This window comes from Pinus tabuliformis, chromosome 4_1, assembly GCF_031772625.1.
Source record: "Pinus tabuliformis cultivar Carrire ecotype Pingquan chromosome 4_1, CPIR1, whole genome shotgun sequence".
Classification (NCBI taxonomy): Eukaryota; Viridiplantae; Streptophyta; class Pinopsida; order Pinales; family Pinaceae; genus Pinus; species Pinus tabuliformis.
The window spans coordinates 805,636,197-805,662,744 of NC_142303.1; positions in this window are offsets into that span (position 1 = coordinate 805,636,197).

A 26,548-nucleotide genomic window follows, 5' to 3' on the forward strand; every position below is an offset into this window, starting at 1 on the left:
CTTCATTTTCATGACCGCCATTCCTGAACCTTTGCGTTGTCAGTCAATTCTCATCTCCAAAATCATTTATCTCGTTTCGTGTTGTAGATGTGGGATACATCAAGGCCCTCCTATGATGAGTTGTTTCTTGTTGACATTAACACATGATCCAAGAAGTTAACTTAGAAACACCCCTTCAGTACCTTGAAGCTTGCATGCATCAATGGCAGGTTTCTCACTTCCGGCGATAGGTTGACATCAATGGCCTTCAACCGAAAGATTTTGTATGGTGTTTGACATCAAATAATTTATTCACACCATGTGAAATGTATTGTAGTACCTTGAGGGTCATTATCATTATCGGTGATTCCTCTCGCGTCTGTTAACGACTTACATCATTGGCTGGTAATCAGACGATGTCTTTTCATGTTCCACTTCAGAACATCTATTCACATGGTTAGACTTGTATTTGAGCGAAAGATTGGATGAGATTGAAGACCCTGAATCTAGTTTCATCCATCCGGGTTGTGATACTTTCAGGAGTACTAAATCAAATGTACAATGGCCTTACATTCATGGTCAACCATTCATCAGTCTATATCTGTAGACGACTATATTTGTACATGTAATGAAAGTTTATAAGTTGAGCATGGGTATGCCTTCCTCAGCTAGTTCATGAGAAAAATCAAATTATCATGATATATGTATTGTAATTGATGCACGTCACCTTTTGTTTGGAAACCTCCTCTCCTCGTGATAAAGCATTTCACCTGACATAGATATTTACGACTTCATGCTTTAGGGGGCAATTGTTATAGATCCATTTGGGCACATTAACCCCAAATTACAGATCGATACTATTAGGGCCCATCAACCCCTAGTGCAGTTGCTACATGCCCCAAAGAAGTTAGTCATCAGAATGTCTCACTTCCAAGGAAGTTCCATCACTGAAAACATCAAAAAACTACCTCTAAGAAAATTAGCACAGGTAGGCCTTCATTAGGGTGCACTGCAATGCAAACCATACACTGACAGGGTGCTATGCAATGCACTTGGTCCCTCTTTGGCCTGTGCTAAGTGAATTTGAGCAAATTTCCATGAGGGTTTGAAGATTCCTTATCCATTGGAATCCTCTAGAAGTTTATCAAATGCCACCTACACCTTTGAGTTCGCTTTTGGATGAGAAAGGGAATTAGGAAACATCAATCCCCTATCCCTTCTTCCATGGAACTGATTTCTAAATTTAGAAAGGCATTCATCATCACCATTGATGGCATAACCTCCTTCACTCACTTATAAATAGATCACTCATCTAAGAGATCAGGGGGCTGAAAAATATTGAGTTGTAAGGAGATGTTGGTGATATGAGATTAGAATTGAGTGCAAGTATTGTAATAGTGTTGGAGTGTCTTGCTTGTCATGAGGTGATGAAGGATTGAATTGGAAAGGTGTCACTAGATTAAGCACATATGGGTTGTAATCTTTCCTCTTATCAATAATGTTTTCAAGACCTTTTCCTTATGCTTGTGTTATATGTTAGTGCTTTCATATGTATATCTTGTTTTCGATTCCATGTTATTTATAATCAATAGATCATTATCATTTTCCTTGATGGGTGTTTGTTTCTATGATTGTGCAGGTAATTTCGAAGCGATTTAAGTACGGAAAGGAGCAGCAAGATTGGTCGAGGGAGACAAGGAGCTAGCGAAAACTACAAGTAGGTTTCTCTTCTCTCTTGTTTTATCTGTTGATTATAGAAAAGGTTAAGATTACTTTGTTTGTTGTTTCTATACCTGCTACTAGATCTAGAGGGTTAGGCGTTTGTCCAAGAACATCAAATATTCTCAAAACATTTGTCTCTTTATTTGGCATACACTCTCCATGCTTTGAAAATAAATATTTCATCCATGACATTGCAGTATTTGATAATGGCCCAAAATGTCATTTATGACGTACTTCTGAATAAAATGTGGGATCCTTTTCCAAATTTTCTTGGATTCTTGAGAGATGAAAATTACCCATCGAATGAAACATTTTGAAAGCCTTTCTACAGATAAATAAAGACCCAATATGATAATCATAACATGACAATGTAGATTGCATGCACCCAACTAAATATGAATTTTGCATGCTTTTATTCATTGAAAAATATCTCTTCCTTTTCTCTAATGCAAACTTGAAATCCATATGTTTCAAGAAATATTTTTGACAACATTCACTTGAAATGAGAGCACTGATAAAACTTCTTCTCATCAGATATTCTGCTCTACCCCTTGTATAACTAGAACATCTTGGATTGATACGAAAAGGTTTGCTCCTACTCCTCGATACAATATTTCCTGGCAACATCTCCATCATTGGATCATCATTTGTATAAGCATTTTCATCATCATTCTGAGGAATGTTATCCTCACTATGATCATCTATGCTTTTGAAATACTGACTTGGAGGATATTCTTCATCTTCCCCTTCTTCAGTGCTACTGTCATAGTCCTTAGAATTAGGACTAAATGGAAAATTTGACTCAATGTTTATTGGATATTCTTCCTCATGTGCATTGTCAGTGCTTCTCTCATAGTCCATAGGATTAGGACTACATAAAAAATGTGACTGTTTACTTACTGAAAATTCTACATCCTGCCCTTTGTCACTGCTACTCTCATAGTCCTTAGGATTAGGACTAAGTGCTTCATCTTGTCCTTCGTCACTACTGCTCTCATAGTCCTTAGGATTAGGACTAAGTGGAAACTGTGACTCTTTATTTATTTGAAAATCTTCATCATGTTCTTCATCACTATTTCTCTCATAATCTATAGGATTAGGACTAAGTGGACACCGTGACACTCTATTCATTTGAAATTCTTTATCATGTTCTTCATCATTGTTGACTTCATAGTCCATTGGATTAGGACTAAGTGGACACTGTGACACTCTATTCATTTGAAATTCTTCATCGTTCTCTTCATCACTGCTGCTTTCATAGTCCATAGTATTGGGACTAAGTGGACACCGTGACACTTCATTCTTTTGAAATTATTTATCATGTTCTTCATCACTGCTGCTTTCATAGTCCATAGGATTAGGACTAAGTGGACATTGTGACACTCTATCCAGTTGAAATTCTTCATCATGCTCTTCATCACTGCTGCTCTCGTAGTCCATAGGATTAGGACTAAGTGGAAATCTTGACACTCCATTCTTTTGAGATTCTTCATCATGCTCTTCATCATTGCTGCTCTCATAGTCCATAGGATTAGGACTAAGTGGACATTGTGACACTCCATTCTTTGGAAATTCTTCATCATGCTCTTCATCACTATTGCTCTCATAATCCATAGGATTAGGACTAAGTGGACAATGTGACAATCCATTCTTTTGAAATTTGTCATCATGCTCTTCATCATTGCTGCTCTCATAGTCCATAGGATTAGGACTAAGTGGACACTGTGACACTCCATTCTTTTGAAATTCTTCAACATGCTCTTCGTCACTGTTGCTCTCATAATCCATAGGGTTAGGACTAAGTGGAAACTATGACTCTTTATTTATTTGAAATTCGTCATCCCGTCTTTCATCAGTGCTACTCTCATAGTCCTTAGGATTAGGACTAAGTGGAAGAATTGACTCTCTATTCATAGTGGCATAATTTCCGTTATATTCATCAATATGAATAGAGTTGTTACACGACGAAGATGTTGATGCTTCACAAAACGAAACTTCACTATAAGAAGAATCCATGCCTTTCAAACATAAGAGGTTGAATGAGACAAATGCATATTTTCCTAATGATAATATATAGCTTAAAGAATTAAAATTTCCCTCCAAAATGTTTTGCCAAAATTTTTCCCTGGAAAAATTTTGTTTCATATATTTCCCTCCATTATTTTCTTCTACAATTTATTGAAAAATTTTGACTAAAATTTCTTATGAAATAAATCTTTTAAATTAAAACTGTAAACTAAATCTTTTACCTAAATTAATTTATTATTTAAACTATATAATATTTACTAGACAATTGATTTTTTATTATACCTTCTAAAACAAATTAATCCCACATTCACTGTGCTGTAAAACAATTCCGTAATGTTTGCTTTATCATAGTTTCCTATATCACCATAACAAAATTTACATGTTAAAATTTATAAAAACAAATTAATCCCACATTAACCGTATGGTAAAACAATTCTGTAATTTCCGCTATATAATAAATTTCATTATCACTATTCCTCACATCACATCAAGGTTTTCCGAGGTTCGTTAAAAGACTTGGAGTGAATTTGTGGAGCAGCTACATTGTTATCAACAACATATTCAATGGAGGATTATCGCATTTGAAAAGTTAGTTCATTTTTCTACTGTGCGAATTCAAAAACTAAATAAGTTTAATGATTTTTTTTTAGAAATGAACAATTTCAATGATATAGATTTACCCACTACATCCGCAGTGGGCGTGGTGGGCCTGATCATGCTCCTGGAAGCCCACAAGCCCATGGGAGAGGGGAGGGGGGTTTGGTTGCCCAGCACCCCGCCCCACTTGGGCGGCCCAATGGCTCGCAGCCCCACCCTGGCGGCCTCACGCTCCACCTCAGCAGCCCAACAACCCGCCGCCCAGGCTGGCCGTTGGGCCACCGGGGAGGGGCGGGGGGAATGGCGCTCGACCCCCAGCCCCACCCGATGGCCCAATGATCCCCAGGTGGTGTGATGTTGGGTCATTGGGGTGGGGTAAGGGCCTAGGCGCCAGCCCCCCCGCCCAACCAGGCCAATTCACCTTGGCCAATCGTTGGGCCGCCTGGGTGGGGCAGGAGGCCATACGGGGCTGGGGGTGGGGAGGGGGGGCAGTTGTTGGGCCGCCAGGGTGGGATAGGGGGGTTGGGCCCAACTACTGGGCCGGGTGGCCGACCGATTTTTGGGGTGGGGCAGCAGGGCACTATTTTTTTAATTTCTTATTTTTTTTTAAATTGTTATGTTTTACAAAATTAATTATCATCTATCGTTTTGTTTGTTAATTTAAGCTATTATTTTTTGTAATTCACTAATTTATATATGTGTCTTTTTTCAGGAAAAATGGCATCAAAGAATATTTTTGTGAATCTTTCTGGACCAAAGACTCTTAAAGGTGGATCCTCAAAAAACACTGTTGAACGAACCAAACCTAAGTTGATAGCTACAAATCTTTCAAGTGCCTCAAATGATATGAAGATGATTTCATACTGGAAGAAATCAAAAGAAGTGAAACTTCCATAAAATGTCTGGTATGTGAAAGAAATAGAAAGCAAAGATGTGCAGATATATCTATATGTTGATATACCTAACGATAATGGAATTTATGAGGTGCTAGGAAAGGTCATAGACATGTGTTTAGTACCAAACAGTGAATTTGTTTACATACTTACAAAACCAACCAAGTCACATGAAATGATTAAATATCAGTTATTATATTCATTGTATGACACAAGAGAGGTATCTACAAAGTTTTGTAAACAAATCGTAAATGAAATGACATAAAATACCGTAAGTATCGTTATTTATATTTATTTTTTGCTTTATTGTGACTGTCTCATTATATTTTTATAGCTTAGTTTTTATTGACATATGACATTTTGTTTGATAGAATTTTGTTGAAAGTGTTTCAATTATGTTGGGAGGCATTCATTTCATAGAGCATGATATTATGAAAGTTGTCAGCAGCTTCTACTTAGTTTCATCAGAAGATATGGAAAACAAGCTGTTAGCGCTTGAAATTTCACCTCAGGCTGAGAAAAGGTAAACCTCAAGGCAACATCAAACCATTTAGCCTCGTAGCTAGCCCTACGGGGCAGGAGAAGGCTCTCTCCTGTCAATCTCGGTAAAATCTTCAATAGATGAGATGACCAATAAGGTAACACTGATATTAGGCTAGTAAACTGATCAAAGAGTTTGATTTGGGGTTTTTAATAAAATGACGGGGTTTTTCTGGGCTGCATGGGCAAAGTAACAGCTTGAACAGAGAAATATAATAAAAAACACAGATTATCGACTGAGGCAAGGTAGGCAAGAAATTTAACACCAAATTTAGTTTAAATGAGATGGCAAGACTGGTGAGGAGCTGACAAGGGCATAGGAGATGAATCCTTTTCAAATAGAGGAAAACATTAAATATGAACAAACTTATAGGCAGAGCATATAATACTATGAATTCTACCTAAACACTTCATTTGTTCAATTAGAAATGATCATGTAGTGAAATGAAACATAACAGATCACATATGAAACACAAGAAAAACATATGCTAAATTATCATACCACAGGAATCTCAGAAGTCAGAGTTGTATTTTCATTAAACTCTCTGCCAAAAACTGTACATGGTAAGCTCTCTATTCTCCAGCACTCAGAACTCTTCCCTTACACCCTGAGTTTACAATAAAAATGATACTATCTGTAGGAAACAGAGCAACCCAAAACAGGGGCGCTGTTTCAACTGACATTACAAAAATAGGAAAGAGCATTTTTCATCTATTCTAAAACAGAATCGTGTCCCTAAAAATCCTCTGATCATTGGCTAACTAAAAGATAAATGCTGGAGCCCAGATCCTCATAGGATCAGGATTGAAATCTTAAATCAAATCGCATTCTTTGGCTATGATAGATAGTCTTGACTTATTTTCAGTTTGCCACGTTGCATTTATCATTTTAATAAAACAACTTTAAACTAAAATCCTGTCCTTTCAGCTCATGGTGACAACTGTACTGAGCACGGTTGCATTCAACGTTTAATTTAAATTTATTTGCAAGAACGACCCAATAGGCAGAGCCACTCATCGAACTCCAACACGTCCAACGCATCAACAATAGCTCACAATCCGCCTTCTAAGAGCCATATCGCCCGTAATCCCACAAAATCTCCAAAGGATCCCAACAATCGCTGGCAGAAATCAAAGAACAAAGTCCTGTACAGAGTATCGGAGCCTTTCAACGGACTGCACATTAATTTTCTTTCCAGAATACATGACCATTACGCTTTTGGTAGTGTAATACCAACTGTCTGCAACACAATTGGTCGTGATCCGTCCCCATAAAGAACTGGAAAGCCAAGATTTCGAGCAATCTTTCTAACGATCCGAGTCAAATGCTACATAAGGCATGCTAGACAGATCTCCATCTGAAGCAGCAACTAAAGGAGTAGACGAAAAGTTGGCAAGAACCTGACCCATTTGGCCAAATCCAAGAATGACAACTGATTCACTGACATTGGAATTTCTTACTTCTATGCTTTTTCATTTGTCTCAAACGTTGAATCAATTGCCTCCGCAGCTTTGCGCCCAACGTCATTGAGAAAAAGGGGGTTAAGGCCATAGAAAAAATAACAACTGTAATGAGTAGCCTGTTCAACTCAAGTGGCAGGACTCCAAGCCTATTTGCTGACAAAACATTGAAAACCCCTCAGAAATTCCTTCCGGGATGAAGATCTGAAAAATAGATAGGCCGAAGTTGGTCTTCGTTAGACAAAAAGTTACAATTGATATGTATCCAAGGATAAATTACTGACTGCATTGGTTCACGAGTGTGGTTCAGAGTAAAACTTGAGCATATCATCATGTAATATGAGAACTCATTTCCTTGGCTTATAAAACCAAGACGTGAAATCTCCAAAGCCAACCATCCAAGTCCAGCCCCAAGAACCAAGCAACTAGGTGATCTTTCCCTCGAATGATTACTAAATTGCCGTTGAAGTTTTTCAAGAACTGGTTTGTAGCACTGATTACGTTCTGCCTCTCCCTGCGGAGCCCAATCACGAACTATATTTCTTATAATGCACCGGACCTTATCAACATCAGCAGGAGAGACATGAAGTTGAAATGTCGGATCCTTCCAATCAAATCCCATACAATTTATCTCTCAATTTGATGTCGGGACTGAAGGATATGTTGAACCTTATCAACATCAGCAGGAGAGACATGAAGTTGAAATGTCGGATCCTTCCAATCAAATCCCATACAATTTATCTCTCAATTTGATGTCGGGACTGAAGGATATGTTGAATGATCATTAAAAATTTCTTTTATTGTCTGTCGCTGAAATGAAAAGGTATTTAAACAATGTTGCTCCTGTAGCACAACTTCTAATGCAATGCCAGTCAACATTTGCCTCTCTTTGACTCACTCCAAATTCGTCAAATTCAATGGGCAAAAGAAAATACATATTAGAGCTAACCCATAGGTTTTTCATTTCCATAAATTTTAAAACATTTTTACCCATAATCCTCGATCCTTCTGATTGTCTATCTCGACATAAGAGCTTAGCAAACACTCCATTGAAGAATGTTTCCTGAAAAACTTTGCATCCTTCAGCTGACCGGAGTCCATTTCCATGTCACTCACTCAATTTTTCACCCCAAGTACCAGATAAAGCATATGCTTTAGATGAATGCAGCTCTTTTCTTTTAGTTGTGCCTGCATTATTTAGTGATGGGTGGCCCAACTGCAAAAGAACATCTTTCAGAGAAAGGTGTCGGGGTTCATCACTGAGTTGATATGTTCGGACAGGCTCCTGAGGCAGTGAGCCCTGAAGGATAAAATCCTGCCCATCAGCACCGACTGCAACTAGATAAAAAGGATCTGGAACCTGATCTTCTTGGTCAGCCTCATATCCACCTGAAGCCCGATCAAGATCTGGACCTGCAACATCAACCAGGACAACCCCCTTGTCTTCTAAGGAAGCTATGTGTTCCCATTCATTACAACGTGTATGAATATTGCCATGTTTATTTCGCCACAACCAAACTTGACCAGCAGCAGTAATAGCTGCAAGATGGTGCTGACTTGCTGCCAAATGAACAATCGGAGAAGATGTTGGCAGTAATCTTGCTGCTCGGAGTTCTGGGCACTTTGCTTTGTTAAAGCCTATTACTTCTCCCAAACAAAAGTATAAATATCAGCATCACCAACTGAAGCAAAACGAGCAGCAACTAGAGGACGAGGTGGTGAGGATATCCGCCCAACTGACCCAATAGGCAACATCAATTTTCCAGAAGAATTCTCTTTCCCACGCGACCCCTCTCTAACTTCATCCAACACAATTGGAGATTTTGGTTGCTCATTCAAGGCAGCCTCTGCTACATGAAAAACTGGAGTTTGATTTACTTTAGATTCACCATCTTTGCTTGAAGTAGACTGATCTTGGAAAGATTCAAATCTTGTCACGAGTAATGGATGAAGGAGCCATAGGCATTGTTGATTTGATTATTAAATTGCCAGACTTTGATTGCTGATGATGCTTTGTTTTCTTTGTGCTTTTGCAGAGATAGGAGCTGGAAGTCGCTGCCATTTGAAGAGCTGGAGACTTTAATACATATTCTAAAAAATACATTTAGTGATTTCTTCTTCAAAACAGGGTTTTGAAGAAGAATCAGTCATACAAGACGGAGTCTAACATCGGCTCCACTTGGGATGGCAGCTATCGCTCCGTGGAGGTGCCAAGAACCGCAAAACTTTGGGAGAGCAGACAGTGCCTCCACCCATTGGGTAATGGAGTCATCATCGACACAACTCTTGACTTAATTTTCAAACTGAAACTGAACTCAAACAATCTTCAAGCAAACTAAAACAAGATGTTGCCCTTATGGCTGCTTATTTATTTACAAAATCTACTCTAATCTGCTGTACAAACAATAGATCAGGTAATACTGAAATGCCAGATTAACCATTCAAGTGAACCTGAGAATGATGCCGCTCGAGCATGCTTCCGCTAGGACACAGATGCAATTGCTGGCAGCCCTTCGTGCACGTACTGAGCCTGGTCACGTACAAGACAGTCTGACCTATCCCCAGCGGAGTCGCCTAGATACAGTGAATAATACAACGATAGCTTATCCCTCAAGAGTCCAACCATGAAAATGAGCAAAAAAGTACATAATATAGATGATCTAACCTCTTTCTCTGCCTCCATGGGTCAAGCTCACTATCCTAGGAGCTGTTTCAACCACTTCAAAACTAAGCACTACAAACTAGGCAATCAAAACAACTTGCCTCTATAAGCTAGGAAACCAATTCATTCTTTTAATATTTACCCTTTTCATGAATGAATCTTCTAGAAGTGTTACATAAGAGTAAAAGTGTCTAAAAAGTACAATAATTACATCAAATTACATCAAAGAGGATCACATTTCATCCCAAAAAGTCAAATAGGGTCAAACTGTGCTTTTCTGAGCTGTACAGTGCATTTCTGGACAAAACTGCCTGACAGGTCGCGCGCCCCTGCCTGACGGGTCGCGAGCCTTTTGAGCCATGTTGGGGGCACTTGCAGGTGGCAAAATTGAGAAAAAGTGGGCTTGTTGGAAAGGTCTGTGAGTCCACTTTCCAACCCAACTGGAATTTCTGAATTTGGAGTTCATTTGCCCTGTCAAAACTCAAATCTCCCAAGACGGCTTTCTGCAATTCAAAAAAGTGGCAGAAAGTCAATTTTTACTAGTTTTTTGACTTTCTGGAGGCCCAAAACTTCACCAAATCTCAAGTCCATCCATGAGCATATGTAACTTTGCATGAAAAATCTAGAAATGCTGAGTTTTGGTCAAAAGGAGTTGCCCTAATGAAGGGTCGCGCGGGGGGTGAGACCCGTTAATGGGAAAAACCTGCAAATTGCCAAAAAATGCCAAAATTCACCCAAAATTCTCAAAATTTCTTGGGATTTGTGCTGTGGCTAGGCCATTTAGTGCCTTGATCTTGAGTGAAGCCTCAGCCAAGATACAGAGGGGATTAGGCCTTTTTATCCCTTTCAGTGCCTCGGTCAACCGCCTTTGAAACATTTTCATCTTTGCCTTGCACACATGCATTCTTGCTCAGTAATGGTTCTTCATGTTCCTCAGCAATCTCTTCTCTTGGTTGGCCTTAGCCAACAGCCTCTCCAAGTGTGCATTGACCCGAATGAGCATGGAATCTCTCTCAGCAGGCAATAGGTCACCGGGCCTCGTTCTGTTCAAGTTTCGGTCTCCTCTAATCCTCCATAGCTCATCAAGGACTTTCTCATCCTCCAACTGTTTGTTGTGCTGCTCGAGGTATGTGATGCTCCATTGTGCCCCCTCTAATCTCCTCTGCAAGGCATCATTTTCAGCTCTGAGATGCTGAATGATCTCCTTTGCCTCTTGGCTCGGAGAAATGGTCTCATGATCAACAAGCTCAATATCTGGAACTCCTGATGGCCCCTCATCAATCATGGGCTGTTTGCCCCTCCCTGGTACCTGTGCTGGTGAAGAAAGCGAGGCCCCTTCCACCTGATGTGGAGATAACACTCGCTGAGCCGATGAAGAAGGCGAGACCCCTTCCACATGTTGTGGAGAAAGTACTTGCCGAGTTGCTGCAAATAAGGCCCTCTGGCCTCTCTGATAAGTAACCAATGGTGAGGAGCTGACATGTTTAAAAGAGAAAAGTGGACAAAATGTACTGCTGCTTCTGCTTTATAAAATGCTGATTTGTATGCTGTTTCAAGGGGACAAGGAACATGAGGGAAATGTTAGGGGAGGGGCATTTTTACAAGGAAAATGGGAATACATGTATATAACAGGGAATTTAGGGAAATACACTACAAACATCACTGCACATGCATCATCAAATTCATGTGTTTACATAGGTATTATGAGGGTAAGGGTTTAGGGCTTGATTTTTATTTTTTAGGGAAAAGGGGTAGGTTTTATTTTCTTTACAAATTTAAAAGGGAAATTGACATGGAAATATAGGGAAAATGAAATGGGAATGAGGAAAATAATTACAAGGGGACAAACCATGAAACAACAATAAATCCTAGCACACTTTTACAATTTAACATACAGCCATATGGAGGTCTTGATCTTGTACATTTCGATCATTAAAAACACATTCATAATATCCATCAACCATAACCAGCAGTCATAACCAAGATTAGGGAACCTACCTCAAGCAATTTGATGGCTTGGAGGGCGTTTGAGCAAATTTGAAATAGGTTTGAAGGGAGGTTGGCTTGACGGGTCGCGCACCTCACCCAACGGGTCGCGCGGGCCTGACGGGTCGCGCCCGTTGAAAATTTGCACTGCAGGAAACCCTCTGACGGGTCGCGCACACCTGACGGGTCGCGCACCTAGCCTGACGGGTCGCGCACCTAGCCTAACGGGTCGCACGCCTGTCACTCGCCCGAACTTGCTCTGCTTTCGCTCCTTTCACTCTATCACTCACTCAAACTTCTCTTGCAAGTGTCTTGGATGCACAATGAGAGTGAAAGGAGGGAGATTGGGTTTTTATAAGTTTCATTTGAAAAAATTTCATGCTCAAACCCACTTTCTAATGTTTCTCTTTGACACTTTATAAAATTGACTTTTTGGTTTCCTTTGTCCTGAAATTGATTCATTTAGTGCTTTGACTTGATTCTTTTTGCAGGTAGATCATCTGAGGGATCTAGGCAAGGGGACCAGGGTTGCATATTGTCCGCTGAAAACTTTTGAAATTTCATCACTTTTTACAAAAATTTGAAAAATGACCTTGGCTTTAAAAACAAAGTTTTTAAATCCAAGGTGAGAATTAACTGTACAAGATAAAAACTTCGAAGAAACATCTTTACAAACATCCCTCTGGCTTGCTGAACACTCATTGGCTTTCAGACACATGACCTTATAAACATATTTGACCAAAACCCTAGACCTAGGAAATTGACCTCAAGACAAGACAAGACAAGCTTAAAAGAGCTTAATGACTGAAATGAACTGAACCAGCAATGCCAAGAGGGGTATAAACACACCAGCTCCTCCATCAGGTTTTTGGCATGCCTAATGGGATGCAAAAATTAACACTGATGAGACACCTACTTATGCAAATGCAAAGAGTTTTGATCGCTGATGGAGGGCTCAAGACCAACTCTAACATTGGCTCCAATGGGGATGGTAGCTCCTTGGAGGTACCGAGAACCTTAGACCTCTGGGAGAGCAGACCAGTGCTTTATTAACATTGGGCAATGGAGTCAACTTTTACACATGTGACCAAATTTTGACAACTTTATTTGACCTTGACAACTGACTTGAAATTTAAACTAACTTTGACACAAACCGACTCACTTTATGCAGAAAATAAACTGACTGAAACAACTTGAAAAACTCACACCAACTAATCATCATCTTCAGAATTATAGCCTTCACCGCGGGCCCCAAACTAAAGATGGGAGATCAGTTCACACTTGCTGCAGAATGAAAGTAAAATGGTAATTACAATGAGAGTGATTAGAGCAGAAAATGCTCAAACATGATACCTTTTGAGCAGTCGGCCGTTCACCGACCCACCAAGACATTCATCACCATTCATTTCTTTGAGAAGAAAAGCATTTGGACCACGGTATGCTGCAATTTTATAGGGACCTTTCCACAGGTTGTCGAATTTTCCATGTTTCCCTTTATCTTCATTTCGGGCATCCCATCTCAAAACAACATCATCGATCTGAAAATCATCTGATTTGGCCTTTCTGTCATAGATTTTCTTTATGCGCTCTGCAACTTAAGGGAATTTTGATGAACTTCCTCTCATGTCTGCTGTAAATGAATCATTTGACTGATCCGCCGTTGCATAGGATCCTCCTCGCCGCCAGCTTCTTGAAACAACTTGGCTACTGGAACACTAAGTGAAGTAGGAAACACTGCATCAACTCCATAAACGAGTTAAAAAGGTGACATACTGATTGACTTCTTTTGACTTACCCGATCAGCCCATAATGCATTTACTAACTTTTTGTGCCAGCTCTTCTTATTTATTTCCAGCAATTTCTTTATGATGTTCACTAGTGATTTGTTTGAAGATTCAGCTAGCCCATTACCTTGTGGATGGTAGGCGGTCGAATGCCCCAAGCTGATGTTATATTTATAGCAAAAATCAACCATTTTCTTCGATTTGAATGTTGCTGCATTATCTGTAATCAACTTGTGTGGATAGCCGAAACGTGACAAGATATTACTTTCAAGAAAAGAGATAATTACCGAGTCCGTGGCTTGCCGGGTGGGAATGGCTTCTATCCATTTCGTGAAGTAATCTGTGGCGGTCAAGATCCATCGATGCTGCCCGGAAGATGCTGGGTGGATTTCACCAATAAAATCCAAGCCCCACTGCTAAAATGGTGCGCTGATTTCAATAGGCTTGAGAGGCAATGGCTGTAATTTCTGCTTTCCTTGAAAATTTGACATTCATGACAGCTCTTTACCGCTTTATACACATCAGAAAATAAAGAAGGCCAATAGAAACCAGCTCTCAAAATCTTATTAGCCGTGGTCTTCCAAAACAAGTGACCCCCGCAGTCACCTTTATGAAAATCTTCTACTGTTGTCTTAGCTTCTTCTTCAACCAAACAGTTCAGCAATATGCCACTGGGATCTTTCCAATAAAGTGCTGATTTAATAATGCAAAATTTGGCAGCCTTTAGCTTCAATGTTCTAGCTTTGTTTCTAGCCATCCCAGGGGGTGAAGACAAGTTTTGAAGCACATAAACTATATCAGCATACCAAGGAGAAGACACAAAGATATCGGATACCCGTAGAGCTGAATTTTCTTCGTCTTCATCGGACAAGGCAGCAATCAAATTGATGTCAAGAACGTGGAGATTTGTTTCAGCCATCAACTTAGCAAGACCTTGACCTTTAATCAACTTGGTAGGTTTAATTTCTACATCATACTCTAATAGAGGAGCAATCCACTTACCCCTTCTTCCTTCCGGTTCCGTTTGCACTAAAACATCCTTAACAGCTGCATTGGGAACATATGCTAAAATATGAGAATTCAATATGTATACCCGGAAATCTTTCAAGGCTTTGATCAGCGCCAATGCTTGTTTCTCAATAATATTATAATTCAGCGCTCCATCCCTTATGATACGGCTGAGAAAAGCGATGGGCCTCTCAACCCCATCTCTCTTTTGCATCAGCACAGCTGCCAACGTATGCTCAGAAGCAAATGAAAATAAAATAAAATCCTGTGTATAATCTGGGCTGATCAAAGTTGGGGCTGAAGATAAGATTACCTTTACCAAATTAAAAGACTTTACCGCCTCTTCGGTCCATTTGAGCTCGCTGTCCTTCTTGAGCATGTTGGTTATCTCCCTAAGATGTTCGGCAAGATTGGGGATAAAGCGACGCAGAAAATTCAATTTGCCATTAAAGGACTGAATTTCTTTCTTGCTTCGGGGCTGCTCTAATTGTTGAATGGCTTCCACCCGTGCAGGATCGATACGAATTCCATCTTTAGAAATGATATGGCCAAGAAGCTTGCCTTCGCTCATAGCAAAAAGACTCTTCTTCGGATTCAATGAGATGCCATACTTTCTGCATTTTTGAAACACCTTAGTTAAATGAAACAAATGCTCTTCATCTGATTTAGAAAACACGGTCAGATCATCAAGATAAACAACCAAAAAGACATCCTTCTCATTTGCAAAGGCCATGTCCATTGCCCGCTGAAATGTGGCACCCGTGTTCTTCAATCCAAACGGCATCTTGGCATAATGAAACGTACACCATGGAGTAGTAAATGTTGTCTTGTCACGGTCATCTTCATGTACCAAAATCTAATTATACCTGGAATAACCATCAAGCAATGACATCCTTGATGCCCCCACTACCCGCTGCAATATATGGTCCATTTTGGGCAGCGGATAATTGTCCTTTAATGACACCTTGTTCAAATTTTTGAAGTCAATACACAAGCGAATTTCACCGGTCTTCTTTCTCACAGGCACCAAGTTGGAAATCCAATCAGAAAATCAGATTGGTACTATGATTCCAGACTTATATACTCTGTTGACTTCCTTCTCAATCAGTGGCAGCAATTTAGGATTAATTCTTCTCAATTTTTGTCGGAAAGGCTTTTGATTTGGCTTTATGGGAATGGTATGCTGAATGATACTTGTGTCATAAGTTTTCAAATCTGAGTAGTCCCATGCAAAAACATTAGAAAACAAAGACAATAATCTGATATACTCTTTCTTTACCTTTGGTGGCAATGCTTTCGAGAGCTTCACCATCTTTGGATTTTCGGCTGTCCCAAGGTTCACATCTTCAACCCATTCGTCCGTTGGCCTCAAAGTTGGTTTACGGGCCACATCATCTTGATCGAACAATTCTTCCAAAGGAATTAATCCTTTAGGAATGTAATTGTCTTTGAGCTGCAAAACATCCATATGATTTACTCCTTCAGCTTCCGTGTCTATTGAAATATCTTCGAATTTACCCTCAATTTGCAGAAAATCTTTGATTTCTTCGTCATCTTGGAAAACTTGCCAACACCTTTGATTATCTGGAACCGTAGGACGATGCTTCACATATATCTCAAACTTATTGCTGGAATTCATGGGTATTTTCAGATTACTTGCTGCCTTTGCCAATGCATCCGCAACACCATTTTGAATCTGGGGCACACATGTCAAAGTATGTTCTGAAAACCGCTTTAAGATATCTAGGACAACATTCTGATATGCTCGCATACGAGGATGTTTGGCCTGAAATTCACCCTTCACTTGCTTGATAACCAACTCGGAGTCGCCATATACCGCTATCTTCTTTGCCTTCAACTTCTGAAGGATTTTCAGACCAGCAATAAGAGCTTCGTATTCCGCCTCATTATTTGAACAATCAAATGCCAATTTATAAGAACATACCCGTACCTTTCTTGGAACTTGGTTTTGAACTGAAAATGGGCTTCGAATCCACACACCTATACCAGCACCATCGCTGCCCACTGCGCCATCAAAATCCATGGTCCAAAGACCATCCTCATCGTCCTCTAAGTGCTGAAAATCTGATGTTGATACCTGCTCTGTTTGCTGCCCATTTGTTTCAGCAATTGGCTTTATGACAGCAGACCTTTCTTCACTTTCCTTTCTCAAAACTTCTCTGAAATTTTCTGAAATGTCTGGTATATCTTCTACTTGAACTAACTGACTATCTACCTCAGTGAAATTATCCGCAAACAAAACAAAAGATTCTAAATCTGTTTGTACATAATTTACAGGATGATTGACTGGCTTTTCCTTACTAGTGATCATGTATTTCATCTTTTGTTCCCGATATAACTTCCTCATTTGACCGAAAACTGGAATTGTAGCATATGAAAAATCAAGCTGAAGTGTACCTTTGAGCTTGGCTCCCCATGATCTTGAAAGCAACATGCCGAACCGCGGAGGGATATCCGCTACTACCACATCCATCAAAACATTCTTCGCTGGAATTTGATCAAGACTCACCACCAAGTCCTTGATCAAACCAATGCATTTGACGCGGCTGGAATCAAACGAATACAAATCATGATACTTCCTTGTGATGTCAAGTCCCAACTTCTCCATAATTGCTTTCGGCATCAAATTATGTGACGCTCCTGAGTCAAACATGGCATTGTGCAACACATACTCATGCAATCGTAAACTGATATAGAATGGAGGAACATCACTTTCAGGAGACTCACCATTTAAAGCTGGCCCAAAAATCAACTCCGGCTTATCATCTTGTACGTTCACCGTGTCTAGCATTGGATCAAAATTCAACATCTTGAATAGCTAGCCTCGGTAGGTGCTATTCTTCATGATTTCCGTTAAAGGAATGGGCACTTTCAACTTTGCAATTTCATTCTTCAAACTGAAAACTGAAACCTTCTCACCTTCTTTAGTCGGATTATCTCTTTTTTCAGCTTTATCTTTTGGTGTACTTGATGGCTGATCCGTCTTAGCTGCTGGTGATGATTGACTTGTTGAAGGACCGACTATGTCTTTTCCTTTTGCGTGTGAGGAAACTGAATCATTCTTTGCTGATGTATCTTTCCTTTTCTGAATGGGATTTATGGGAATAGCTCGGTTTCTCAATTGCCTTTGCTAGCCTTGCTGGGCTGATAAAGCATGCAAATACCCTCTTTGATACTCTTCGGATTCGTCTTCAAGTATTGCATCGTTTGACAAAATATAATGCTCATCTTGGGGAATGATGGAATTACTCACCAACTCATCTTCTTCTGTAATATAAGTGGGCATATCATCAGGCGTGAAGAAGTGATTTTCCTCTCCAACATTATCACCTTCATCCTCTGATTCTTGGCTAACAAAATTCTGCTGGAAAGGAGGTTTCATTTGCTGCTGGACTGCTGTCTCTTGTGCCTTTGTTTCACGCTGCTTGATCCTATATTATTGCTGCTGTTGACCTCTGAAATTTGGATTACGGATCTGCGGTTCCGGCTTGACAATCTGAACATTTTCAAATGCTCTCTTAAGCTGCTCAACCTCACGAAGAAGCTGATTTGAGGTGGATGCTTCTTCCTTAATTGTGACTCATTTTTCAGCCTTCATTCTCGCCCTTTTGTCATTTAAGTTTGCCTCAATGCTGACAGCAATCTTCTGCATATCCTCCAAGGTAGGAGGATCTCTATCTCTCAATGAATAAGCCATCTCCGGATCAAAACCATCCGGGAACTTAAGAAGTGCAGATTTTCTAGATGGCCTCAAATCATCAGGAATAACATTATAAACTGTATTGAATCTGATTATGTAATCTTGAACGGACTCACCCAGATTACGCTTGAGGTTGTTGTATTCGAAATTAATCTGAAGCGGATCCTTTCTGATTTCCCATCGATCTAAAAACTGATTCTGAAGTGCTTCCAAAGTGGCAATGCTGTTAGTTGCCAACCCTCTGAACCATTTTCTAACTTCTCCTGCAAATGTTTGCACGAACAACCGCATGGTAACATCTTCTTCATCTAACTCATATAGATCGAAGAAAGTGGTCATTTTGTCGATATGTTGCTGAGCGGTAATACTTTGTGGGGTGCCATCAAACATAGGAATTTTACTTTGATAATCAGCTGGCATATCATGAAGATTTGCAGGCAAAGCAAGCGGGGAAAACCGAGCAGCCATTTCTCTAGGAGGGGGAGTAGGATGAGTATGAAGAGGAGGAGTTGTGATAGCAGGAACTATAATAAGCTAAGGTGTAGTTTGTGGAGTTGGGGGAGTCGGAGGGGTAGGAGAAGTAGGAGGGGTATGGGGTGTAGAAGGAGAATCGACTGTGGATTCGGGATATGTGATTATAGGCGAAACTGAAACATAAGGAGGATAAGATTCTTCGTGAGCCGTGATAGTGGATCCAATGTGAGCAGAGATATTCTCAACAAAATCAGCAAGGGTAGTAGCTTGAACACGTGACTGGAGATGTCTCAAGATAAAATTTTCAACCAATTTGTTATGTCTTTCAAATTCAATAGCAATTGCAAAATCAGGGTCAAGAACTAGAGAATCGAGCGCACTTTCAGACTTGGATTTAAACAGAGACAACTCGAAGCTTTCGTCAAAATCTAAATCTTCAAGATAATCAAAAATCGTTGGGCATGAATGAGATCTGGAAATAGGTCTAGGATCTGTAGCCAGCTTGTTTTTCTCAAAAAACTAGAAAAGAAAAACCATTCAGCCTATGAAAACTCTCAACCTATCATCAACGGCTCAGAGTTAACAAATATACTGGGATAAAGTGTCAATGAAGCGCTATATCCACAAGCTCACGGAGATTGACTGAAGCAGCGTTTATCTACTAACGCTGATGTAAAACAAGAGCGTTTTCGAAGGCTACCTGGCGTAACTTCAGGCTCCGTCTAAGACTTATGAAATAACACGTCAATGAGCAAATGATAAGTTGTTCTTCCCCAGTATGGTCGCCAGTATGTTAGCGCTTGAAATTTCACCTCAGGCTTAGAAAAGGTAAACCTCAAGGCAACATCAAACCATTTAGCCTCGTAGCTAGCCCTACAGGGCAGGAGAAGGCTCTCTCCGGTCAATCTCGGTAAAATCTTCAATAGATGAGATGACCAATAAGGTAACACTGATATTAGGCTAGTAAACTGATCAAAGAGTTTGATTTGGGGTTTTTAATAAAATGACGGGGTTTTTCTGGGCTGCATGGGCAAAGTAACAACTTGAACAGAGAAATATAATAAAAAACACAGATTATCGACTGAGGCAAGGTAGGCAAGAAATTTAACACCAAATTTAGTTTAAATGAGATGGCAAGACTGGTGAGGAGCTGACAAGGGCATAGGAGATGAATCCTTGTCAAACAAAGGAAAACATTAAATATGAACAAACTTATAGGCAGAGCATATAATACTATGAATTCTACCTAAACACTTCATTTGTTCAATTAGAAATGATCATGTAGTGAAATGAAACATAACAGATCACATATGAAACACAAGAAAAACATATGCTAAATTATCATACCACAGGAATCTCAGAAGTCAGAGCTGTATTTTCATTAAACTCTCTGCCAAAAACTGTACATGGTAAGCTCTCTATTCTCCAGCACTCAGAACTCTTCCCTTACACCCTGTGTTTACAATAAAAATGATACTATCTGTAGGAAACAGATCAACCCAAAACAGGGGCGCTGTTTCAACTGACATTACAAAAATAGGAAAGAGCGTTTTTCATCTATTCTAAAACAGAGCCGTGTCCCTACAAATCCTCTGATCATTGGCTAATTAAAAGATAAATGCTGGAGCGCAGATCCTCATAGGATCAGGATTGAAATCTTAAATCAAATCGCATTCTTTGGCTATGATAGATAGTCTTGAATTATTTTCAGTTTGCCACGTTGCATTTATCATTTTAATAAAACAACTTTAAACTAAAATCCTGTCCTTTCAGCTCATGGTGACAACTGTACTGAGCACGGTTGCATTCAACGTTTAATTTAAAATTATTTGCAAGAACGACCCAATAGGCAGAGCCACTCATCGAACTCCAACACGTCCAACACATCAACAATAGCTCACAATCTGCCTTCTAAGAGCCATATCACCCGTAATCCCACAAAATCTCCAAAGGATCCCAACAATCGCTGGCAGAAATCAAAGAACAAAGTCCTGTACAGAGTATCGGAGCCTTTCAACGGACTGCACAGTAATTTTCTTTCCAGAATACATGACCATTACGCTTTTGGTAGAGTAATACCAGCTGTCTGCAACACAATTGGTCGTGATCCATCCCCATAAAGAACTGGAAAGCCAAGATTTCGAGCAATCTTTCTAACGATCCGAGTCAAATGCTACATAAGGCATGCCAGACAGATCTCCATCTAAAGCAGCAACTAAAGGAGTAGACGAAAAGTTGGCAAGAACCTGACCCATTTGGCCAAATCCAAGAATGACAACTGGTTCACTGACATTGGAATTTCTTACTTCTGTGCTTTTTCATTTGTCTCAAACGTTGAATCAATTGCCTCAGCAGCTTTGCACCCAACGTCATTGAGAAAGGGGGTTAAGGCCATAGACAAAATAACAACTGTAATGAGTAGCCTGTTCAACTCAAGTGGCAGGACTCCAAGCCTATTTGCCGACAAAACATTGAAAACCCCTCAGAAATTCCTTCTGGGATGAAGATCTGGAAAATAGATAGGCCGAAGTTGGTCTTCGTTAGACAAAAAGTTACAATTGATATGTATCCAAGGATAAATTACTGACTGCATTGGTTCACGAGTGTGGTTCAGAGTAAAACTTGAGCATATCATCATGTAATATGAGAACTCATTTCCTTGGCTTATAAAACCAAGACGTGAAATCTCCAAAGCCAACCATCCAAGTCCAGCCCCAGGAACCAAGCAACTAGGTGATCTTTCCCTCGAATGATTACTAAATTGCCGTTGAAGTTCTTCAAGAACTGGTTTGTAGCACTGATTACGTTCTGCCTCTCCCTCCGGAGCCCAATCTCGAACTATATTTCTTATAATGCACCGGACCTTATCAACATCAGCAGGAGAGACATGAAGTTGAAATGTCGGATCCTTCCAATCAAATCCCATACAATTTATCTCTCAATTTGATGTCGGGACTGAAGGATATGTTGAATGATCATTAAAAATTTCTTTTATTGTCTATCGCTGAAATGAAAAGGTATTTAAACAATGCTGCTCTTGTAGCACAACTTCTAATGCAATGCCAGTCAACATTTGCCTCTCTTTGACTCACTCCAAATTCGTCAAATTCAATGGGCAAAAGAAAATACATATTAGAGCTAACCCATAGGTTTTTCATTTCCATAAATTTTAAAACATTTTTACCCATAATCCTCGATCCTTCTGATTGTCTATCTCGACATAAGAGCTTAGAAAACACTCCATTGAAGAATGTTTCCTGAAAAACTTTGCATCCTTCAGCTGACCGGAGTCCATTTCCATGTCACCCACTCAATTTTTCACCCCAGGTACCAGATAAAGCATATGCTTTAGATGAATGCAGCTCTTTTCTTTTAGTTGTGCCTGCATTATTTAGTGATGGGTGGCCCAACTGCAAAAGAACATCTTTCAGAGAAAGGTGTCGGGGTTCATCACTGAGTTGATACGTTCGGACAGGCTCCTGAGGCAGTGAGCCCTGAAGGATAAAATCTTTCCCATCAGCACCGACTGCAACTAGATAAAAAGGATCTGGAACCTGATCTTCTTGGTCAGCCTCATATCCACCTGAAGCCCGATCAATATCTGGACCTGCAACATCAATCAGGACAACCCCCTTGTCTTCTAAGGAAGCTATGTGTTCCCATTCATTACAACGTGTATGAATATTTCCATGTTTATTTCGCCACAGCCAAACTTGACCAGCAGCAGTAATAGCTGCAAGATGGTGCTGACTTGCTACCAAATGAACAATCGGAGAAGATGTTGGCAGTAATCTTGCTGCTCGGAGTTCTGGGCACTTTGCTTTGTTAAAGCCTATTACTTCTCCCCAACAAAAGTATTCATAAATATCAGCATCACCAGCTGAAGCAAAACGAGCAGCAACTAGAGGACGAGGTGGTGAGGATATCCGCCCAACTGACCCAACAGGCAACATCAATTTTCCAGAAGAATTCTCTTTCCCACGCGACCCCTCTCTAACTTCATCCAACACACTTGGAGATTTTGGTTGCTCATTCAAGGCAGCCTCTGCTACATGAAAAACTGGAGTTTGATTTACTTTAGATTCACCATCTTTGCTTGAAGTAGACTGATCTTGGAAAGATTCAAAGCTTGTCGTGTACGAGTAATGGATGAAGGAGCGGAAGGCATTGTTGATTTGATTATTAAATTGCCAGACTTTGATTGCTGATGATGCTTTGTTTTCTTTGTGCTTTTGCAGAGATAGGAGCTGGAAGTCGCTGCCATTTGAAGAGCTGGAGACTTTAATACATATTCTAAAAAATACATTTAGTGATTTCTTCTTCAAAACAGGGTTTTGAAGAAGAATCAGTCATACAAGACGAAGTCTAACATCGGCTCCACTTGGGATGGCAGCTGCCACTCCGTGGAGGTGCCAAGAACCGCAGAACTTTGGGAGAGCAGACAGTGCCTCCACCCATTGGGCAATGGAGTCATCATCGACACAACTCTTGACTTAATTTTCAAACTGAAACTGAACTCAAACAATCTTCAAGCAAACTAAAACAAGATGCTGCCCTTATGGCTGCTTATTTATTTACAAAATCTACTCTAATCTGCTGTACAAACAATAGATCAGGTAATACTGAAATGCCAGATTAACCATTCAAGTAAACCTGAGAATGATGCCGCTCGAGCATGCTTCCGCCAGGACACAGATGCAATTGCTGGCAGCCCTTCATGCACGTACTGAGCCTGGTCACGTACAAGACAGTCTGATCTATCAATCAAAGTGAAAAACATGTCCATATATGCCGCAATAGGATCACGGAAGCCAGACTTTGTTGGCTGCCCCAACTCTGCGATGCATACTTCCAGCTGCACACTGTCAATGTAAACGACTGTAGGCAATTCTATGATATCTTGTTTCGAATGAGGAAGGATTTCCAAGAACTTTTTAGGGTCTTGGAAATCATATGACTGAATTTGCTCATCAAGACACTGAATCTCCTTTTCGATTCTTTCAACAATTAACTCACACAATTTAGTTTTGAAGACCTTAAAAGATTTCAAGCATTGAAGCAAGGCACTGAAAACATCTTCATCAAATTCAGTGTCTGCTAACTTCTTTCTTATTTCTTCTACAACTTCACACATGGTAGGGTTTGCCACATACCCTTCCATTGCATGAATGGATCAGCGAGCACTGTCTGGATCGAGTTGGAGTCGCCAGGTGAATGGTTCAGCCTGCATGAGTGTCTGACCGCTGTCCACCATCAGCATCAGATCTGCACCTTGATTTCATGTACTGGGACAAGACAAGAATGTTCTTCCCCAGTATGGTCGCCAGCATGTTAGCGCTTGAAATTTCACCTCAGGCTGAGAAAGGTAAACCTCAAGGCAACATCAAACCACTTAGCCTCGTAGCTAGCCCTACGGGGCTGGAGAGGGCTCTCTCTGGTCTATCTCGGTGAGATCTTCAATGGATGAGATGACCAATAGGGTAACACTGATTTTAGGCTAGTAAACTAATCAAAAAGGTTGATTTAGGGTTTTTAGGGTTTTTGGTGGCAAATTGAGGAGAGGGTAATTTTGGGTGCGGGGATTGGACACAGTTTCTGCAGGGGGTTCTTTGGGGCGAGGTAGGAGACAATATTGATGCCTTTGGTTGAGGTGAATGGTCAGAAATGAAAGGTGAGGAGCTAAAGAGAGCAAACAATAACTTTGAATTCTCTTTATACAGTAGAAAACATTGAAATTAAACAAACTTAAAAGCAGAGCATGGCAAGCATGAATTCTTACTTTAACACATCATTTGTTTAATGTGCAGAAGTAAAAGAAAGGAAATGAGTCACATAACAAGCTTACAAGTACATTGAGAAACACACCATCAACACATGAGTCCAAAAGAATCCCAAAGAGGACTGCAAAATCCTGGTCTTCCTTAGCCAAAAATTGCATAGATACAGTGAATAATACAATGATAGCTTATCCCTCAAGAGTCCAACCATGAAAATGAGAAAAAAAGTACATAATATAGATGATCTAACCTCTTTCCCTGCCTCCATGGGTCGAGCTCACTATCCTAGGAGCTGTTTCAACCACTTCTAAACTAAGCACTACAAAGTAGGCAGTCAAAACAACTTGTCTCTATAAGCTAGGAAACCAATTCATTCATTTAATATTTACCCTTTTCATGAATGAATCTTCTAGAAGTGTTACATAAGAGTAAAAGTGTCTAAAAAGTACAATAATTACATCAAATTACATCAAAGAGGATCACATTTCATCCCAAAAAGTCAAACTGGGTCAAACTGTTCTTTTCCGAGCTGTACAGTGCATTTCTGGACAAAACTACCTGACAGGTCGCGCGCCCCTGCCTGACGGGTCGCGCGCCTTTGGAGCCATGTTTGGGGCACTTGCAGGTGGCAAAATTGAGCAAAAGTGGGCTTGTTGGAAAGGTCTATGAGTCTACTTTCCAACCCAACTGGAATTTCTGAATTTGGAGTTCATTTGCCCTGTCAAAACTCAAATCTCCCAAGACTGCTTTCTGCAATTCAAAAACGTGGCAGAAAGTCAATTTTTACTAGTTTTTTGACTTTCTGGAGGCCCAAAACTTCACCAAATCTCAAGTCCATCCATGAGCATATGTAACTTTGCATGACAAATATGGAAATGCTGAGTTTTGGTCAAAAGGAGTTGCCCTGATGAAGGGTCGCGCGGGGGGTGAGACCCGTTAATGGGAAAAACCTGCAAATTGCCAAAAAATGCTAAAATTCACCCAAAATTCTCAAAATTTCTTGGGATTTGTGCTGTGGCTAGGCTATTTAGTGCCTTGATCCTTGAGTGAAGCCTCAGCCAAGATACAGAGGGGATTAGGCCTTTTTCTCCCTTTCAGTGCCTCGATCAACCACCTTTGAAACATTTTCATCTTTGCCTTGCACACATGCATTCTTGCCCAGTAATGGTTCTTCATGTTCCTCAGCAATCTCTTCTCTTGGTTGGCCTTAGCCAACAGCCTCTCCAAGTGTGCATTGACCCGGATGAGCATGGACTCTCTCTCAACAGGCAATAGGTCACCGACCTCCTTCTGTTCAAGTTTCGGTCTCCTCTAATTCTCCATAGCTCATCAAGGACTTTCTCATCCTCCAACTGTTTGTTGGGATGCTCGAGGTATGTGATGGTCCATTGTGCCCCCTCTAATCTCCTCTGCAAGGCATCATTTTCAGCTCTGAGATGCTGAATGACCTCCTTTGCCTCTTGGCTCGGAGAAATGGTCTCAAGATCAACAAGCTCAATATCTGGAACTCCTGGTGGCCCCTCATCAATCATGGGCTGTTTGCCCCTCCCTGGTACCTGTGCTGGTGAAGAAAGCGAGGCCCCTTCCACCTGATGTGGAGATAACACTCGCTGAGCCGATGAAGAAGGCGAGACCCCTTCCACATGCTGTGGAGAAAGTACTCGCCGAGCTGCTGCAAATAAGGCCCTCTGGCCTCTCTGATAAGTAACCAATGGTGAGGAGCTGACATGTTTAAAAGAGCAAAGTGGACAAAATGTACTGCTGCTTCTGCTTTATAAAATGCTGATTTGTATGTTGTTTCAAGGGGACAAGGAACATGAGGGAAATGTTAGGGGAGGGGCATTTTTACAAGGAAAATGGGAATACATGTATATAACAGGGAATTTAGGGAAATACACTGCAAACATCACTGCACA